The following is a 6456-nucleotide window of genomic DNA, read 5'->3' as shown; positions in this document are numbered from 1 at the left end:
TAGAAATTTCAAGCGATCCCATTTGAATTCCAGGCAACCCTATATGGGGTCCTGACCCTAAGGTTGAAAAAACACTGCATTAACTGCTCCCAATCCCTTTTTAAGTTGTTTGGGGTTAAACTGAAATGAGGAGGAAAGAGGGTCTTATTTAGAGGCTCACCTAGGGTGTATATCCACCAGCAGCACCAAAGTTTGCATTGTAATAACGTCAATCTTTTTACCTTTTATAGTGAAACCTTGCCACTTTAGTAAGTTTTTTTTTTTTTTTTTTTTTAATCAATTTCTAGAAATTTCAGGTAACCCCATTTGAATTCCAGGCGACCCTATATGGGGTCCTGACACTAAGGTTGAAAAAACACTGCATTAACTGCTCCCAATCCCCTTTTTAAGTTGTTTGGGGTTAAACTGAAATGAGGAGGAAAGAGGGTCTTATTTAGAGGCTCACCTGGGGTGTTCATCCACTAGCAGCACCAAAGTTTGCATTATAATAATGATGATCCTTTTACCTTTTACAGTGAAACCTTGCCACCTCAGGAAGTATTTTTTTTGCCTCTCCTTTTTTTTTTTTTTTTTTTTTATCAATTTCTAGAAATTTCAGGTGACCCCATTTGAATTCTAGGCGACCCTATATGGGGTCCCAACCTTAAGGTTGAAAAACACTGATTTACACCATTTCTGTGCACTTCAGCAGCTCTCAGGCCTATTTGTCTACACATGTATGTGCTTTTTTTTTTTTTTTTTTTTTTTTTTTTTTTAGATTTTTTTTGGGGGTTGGAAAATCCCTAACTTTGATGACATGGCTGTTTTAATGAGTCAGCATTCCAGCCCAGGACAACAGCATATGGCTTCACCTGAATGAGTCTAACTACTGATCCAGACGACCTCCTGACGAGGGAGAGCTGGTACGTGTTTGTGTCTGTGGCCGGTCTGACTGCGTGCCACACCCCCTTCTCCTCGGTGCGGTGGTATGATCCAGGGGATGCTGTTATAGCGGCAACCGAGCCTCACCAGCAACAGCATCACCCCGTCACAGCCTCCTCGGGTTCAACTGCGGCTAAACGCACCGCGCCGGGCTTCCTGTCACAGCACAGCGGAGCTGGCGTGCGTACAGCCCCTGCAAGGAGATCCTCCTCCTCCTCTCCTCTCCTCTCCTCTCCCCTCTCCGGCAGACATCGTTTCGTCGTCCTCTATCGGCATTTTTGTAGCGAGCATCCACATCAGCCTCAGCATCAGCACCGCCGCCTCGAAGCCCAGACCAGCAGAGGTGTCTCATCCACATTTACAGGAGCACCGCGTTACGACTCACATTTCTAACCGGAGGAATTGCAGTCTTCAGCATTTGCAGGGTTCTTATAGCGTGGAATTGGACTTAAGAAATGGCTCTACGTCGGAAAGGTAAGCGGTACCTTCAGTTCTGGCCTTTCCAGGCTCTGTGTGGGGGAAAGAATGCTTTAGAAGGATGCTGGGCTAAACGAGGCTCGGGCAAATGGAACAACGTGAGTTCACAGGAAATGGTTATTATCAGCTGTTCAAGATGTGCGGTGCGGTGCTGTGTGTGTGTGTGTGTGTGTGTGCGTGTGTGTGTGTGTGTATGTAAGAGAGAGAAAACGAGGCAGACATAAAGCCACAGTGTGCGTGTGTATGCGTGCGTGCGTGTGCGCATGGTGCGGTTTTATGAAAATCAGTGCGCCTGCTTTGAAGTGCACAGATGCAGACTTTAGTGCACACACACACACACACACACACACACACACACACACACACACACCTACACACATATATATATACACACACACACACCATCCAGTCTGTTTGGCACCCGCTCTAAATAATGACAGCGCAGGTACAGTAGGGCAGACTGCTTCATGGGTGCGAGTGTCGTATTCGTTTTGGTTCAGCAACGCTTGCAGCCTTGAGTTGTTTTTGCTCCAGATCTGGCTCGTCCACTCCATCTCCATCAGCACTAAGGTAGTCTAATGATGCCAACAGGGCCACCGGAGATCCAGGGGGTATAGATCTCTCTGACGCGTGCCTTCTGTCTTCCAACAACCACGCAGCCTACTGGGCCCTGGCAAGACTCTGCCATCCCTACAGGTCCAACAGGCACGCCAGGACACATTTCAACACCATGTTTTGCTGATAAATACTTTTTTTTTTTTTTTTTTTTTTTTAAATGTCTGGGTTTGTTTTTTTTAACCATAAGGAAAAACTTGATATGGTGGTGCAGCTGCTGGAACCATTTCCTAAAAATAAATTCTTGAACTGCAGGAAAATGAGTTTTTACACTGATTGCATTTAAAATGAGTGAGGGTAAATAATTAACAGCAGCAAATGCATTTTGATAAATCATAATTATTGTGAAGGCAGTGTAAATTGCACCAGGATGGATATGCTCCAATAGATTTAAATTAACCCTCCTGACTCCACTCCTTCACACAAGATTATAAATAATTGTTGAGAGTAAATCACCGAAGGCGTATTTCCAATAAATAAACAAATCAGCAAATAAATAAATCTAAAATATTTCTTCCATTAACAAGTAACTTTCAAATGCATCCCCCCTTTTGCGTTCATGTGCGCCCTCCTCCTCATGTCTGTGGGAATGGAGAGCTGAAGCAGCTATACCTTTCATTTGGTAATGCAAATGCAATGTAATCAGAAACTACAATTTGTCAATATGTCTAATACATGGAAGTAATGCACTATAGTCCTGTCCTCTTTGCTCCCAGCCAAGCATTTCCAACAGCCATATACTCTACACGTATCCTTCAGAGAACTGTATTGATGTTTGGATTGTTTCACCTATCAGGCATACGTTCCATTATTTTGGGCTCTAAAAACAAAAAATAGCTTCAGTTACAAAGTTCAGCAGTGCCTATAGAGTGGTGTGAACTTGAATGCAGTGTGTTCTGCATGTACAGTCGTGGAAAAAAAATATTAGATCATCAAAAATCATCAAAAGCAATGGTTATGTAATCAAGTACTAACTCCTGTGTGTATCATGTGACTAAAACAGACAGAAAACATGGAATGCCTAAAAACACTGTTTTTGCCAGTACAATGCCATAGCTATTGATATAAGAATTTAAGTGTTTTTATTTTTTTTTTTATCAAGAAAACATGAAAAATGGATGGATATCAGCTTTGAAATTAAACTCTTACGAGCAATTTTTGTCGTTATCATTATATTTATCCAAACAAATGTGCCTTTAGTTGTACCAGGCATTAAAATGAACAAGAAATTGAAGAAAACAAGGATGGTCTAATAATTTTTCCACGACTATATGTATGTATATATGTGTATGTATATATATATATATATATATATATGTGTGTGTGTGTGCGTGCATCACTGCCCTACCTGCTACTGCTCAGAGTGATGCCGAGCACAGTGCTTGATCCTTTCCTCAGCTTGCACGTTAGTGATAGTGATGATAAAAATGAGGCAGTCTGTCTTTGCTCTTTGTGATTAATAGGGAGCATCTGTGCATGGAGCTCAGATAATACACACACTCCTCTCCTCTCCCTCTGTCTTCTCACAAATGTTCAGACTCATGCGCGCTGAAGGAGCACATGATGTGAATGTATGGGACCCGAAGAGGCTGCATTCATCTCCCTCTGTACTGGAGCGCTGATGGGCAGTGTGTCATAGCCGAGGGCCGCTCCTGGTGTTGTCTAGTGAGGTGTGTTAGTTAGTAAGCTCCGTGTCCATATGGGGTTGTTTTTTTTTTTTTTTTTGGGGCCCTTCAGGGGCTGCCGCACTGGTGCCGGTGATGAGCAGTGATTAAGTGCTTCTTTTAAATGGCACACCCATTATGGCAGTACCTTCACAATTAGAGGACAGGGCTTTGAATTAAAATGTCAGCTCACCAATTACAGTATATATGCTGTGCACATGCAGCTCATTGGCATTCCTGACAGTCAACAAACTGAGCACCACTTATTCAGGGATTTCACATTTCAACCACAACCACCAGTTTTACGCCATATCACAGTGTAATATTTATATTTTATCGCGATGACTAGCAACGGTTTTGTTGCTGAATTAGTTGTTTGAGCTAAATGTTGCTCCCTAAAGCCCAACGTGACGTCTTCAAATGTCTTGTTTGGTTTTCGTCTTAAAGATAATCAATAACTGCCAATGAAGAAGAAATAAACAAGTGAAAATGTAAGAGGCTACAGTATTTTCTCAGTAATTTAATAGTCAACAACAAGAGCTGGGCAGTCTATCAATTTATATTGATTTACCAACATTTTGCTTGGTGAAAATGGAGAGAAATGACTCAATTTAATTTGTTCTCCTGGACGAAAATTGCAAAAGATACAACCTCTGTTTTATAATATATGAATTGTGAATGTGTTTCTGCAGTTGTGTGTGACATATAGTTATAGCGAATATTTTTTTTTAAAGATCTTTTTGTGTCTTCAGTTCATGTAGCAGGAAACCAACTGATTAAAATTGTCCATAAATTGGGAAAAATCAAGATTTAACTTTTTACCCATATTTCCCAATTTGTGTCATTGCAGCTCTGGGGTCAGCAGTTGTAATTATCACGATAATTATAGTCATTGCGATCTAATTCTTTTGTCTTTAGGGTTTATTTCATTTACAGCACCAAATTAAACTAAATGTTTCAATCTTTTATGTTTTACTTATGCAAAACATTATATTATACTGTGAATCTTTTAATGTGGAATGCACATTTAATTGGCAATGTAGATTTTTTTATGTTTATATTTATAATACTTTTGTAATATCAGACTCAGCTTTACTGTCAGTTAATCAATATCATGATAGACTGAAATATAACAACCCAGGTCTCTGTGTTTGTAGCATGAAAAAGATAAAAGACAAAATATTAACCCTTTCATGCATTAATGATGAGAAGCTTAATCAAGATTTTTTTTTCCTTGGTGTTTTTAATTCCTCTTTAGGCATGAAAAAACAAACAAACAATGTGATTGAATTTTTTTATGAACCTATTTTTCATGGCATTACAAAAATATCCACTCAGCTGGACACCATGCGTTTAATTTTAGAAGCAAAGAAACATGTATTTACTGATATACTGCATAAAAACTATGAAATAAAAACATTAATACTGCTAATCTGATGTTTTCTCACATTTTAACATACCTGCATGGAGATAATTTGCCAAAAAAACAACACTTTTGTTAAAAAAAACAAAAAAGGGTTAATTACGGTCTAATAACAATTAGAATTTTTTTACACTCAAACATGTTTCTGCAGATCAGGTTTATCTAGAGCAGCAAATTTACAGTAATGGTGTGAATTACGGTGTATGGGATGATGCATAAGTGTCCGCTGTATTGGCTGATATGGAAATAAACCAACAAAATCCATAAATATACAAGAGAACAACACTTTTGAACAGCTGTCCACTGTAGTGACCACTACGCATGAAAGGGTTAAATAAAACATGAAATATACAGGCTAAGTTAAATTAAAGCTACCATAAAACATGCTAAAATAGAATACATTTCAAGGGTTTGGTTTGCGTTTGTCATATTGCAGCTTTAAATTCGAGTTTAAAACTACAAACATCCATTTTATGACATAATTTCATTTTCATTGGATTCATTTTCACAGCATCTGAAATTTGTACAAAAATGAACCAAAAAATCTCTAAATCATGAAATTAGTGATTCCAGGTAGGTTATTGCTGTGTTTCAAATACATTGTTTCCATCCCATTACTTAAAACCACTAATAACCTTAATTCAGGTCCAAAAACAAGCCATTAAACTGTGAAAAAATTACAATTTGATCCTTATTATGATCATTATCGACTGCCATGAACGTTTTCATCATGTTAGCATGTTTGTCCAGATTTCCCAGTCCGGCTCCTGCTCGTTCACTCCAGCAGCAGTTAGTGGTCAGCAGTTGCTAGTTTACTAATTATCCCTGTCAGCTGTTGCACACACACATATTTGGATTTTCCGAATTGTTTTTAAGCGGGTTGCACATATGGCGTTTAGGATGTCCAAAAAGAAATTGGCGTAGAGTGGCACCGTTACATCAGTACAACTTCCTGACACAATTTAGGCCCAGAGTGCTGATTGTTAGGATACTGGCGTTTTGCCTTGGCTGTCAGCACATCCTATTGTCCTGAGTGAACAAAAAAAAAACCTCTTCAATTGTGTGTAATAATTTGTGTTTTTCTGAGATTTGAGCGATATTGCATGGCCTTTGGATAGCGTATTGCTGTGCGAGACAGCGGGGGAGTTCTTTTTGTTATCCAGCCCTGCATTATTTATGAATTTTCATTCCAGGAATTCAGTAGCCCCTGGCACTGTAGTGCTCCTTTCTCCCATGGAATCACTCACACAATTTTCCTCTGCCCCACAAGTTTAGCGCAAAACTACATTTCCTTAATAAAATTGGGGTCATGAATTAGTGAGAGGACAACGTGAAATGCATCAGAGGTTGTTTATA

At 39.3% G+C, this 6456-nt stretch overlaps 1 protein-coding gene across 1 annotated transcript in view; it reads left to right on the top strand.

The window, feature by feature from the left end:
- Positions 1-1008: 1008 nt before the first annotated feature.
- Positions 1009-6456, top strand: part of tenm1 (teneurin transmembrane protein 1) — a 269383-nt gene continuing 263935 nt past the window's right edge. Inside the window, exon 1 of the mRNA XM_030145470.1 lies at positions 1009-1395. The gene's annotated coding sequence lies outside the window, so the exon portion shown is untranslated. The remainder of the gene's footprint in view (positions 1396-6456) is intronic.

This window comes from Sphaeramia orbicularis, chromosome 10, assembly GCF_902148855.1.
Source record: "Sphaeramia orbicularis chromosome 10, fSphaOr1.1, whole genome shotgun sequence".
Classification (NCBI taxonomy): Eukaryota; Metazoa; Chordata; class Actinopteri; order Kurtiformes; family Apogonidae; genus Sphaeramia; species Sphaeramia orbicularis.
The sequence above is the reverse complement of the archived record's forward strand: the minus strand, read 5'-3'. Positions and strand labels throughout refer to the sequence as shown.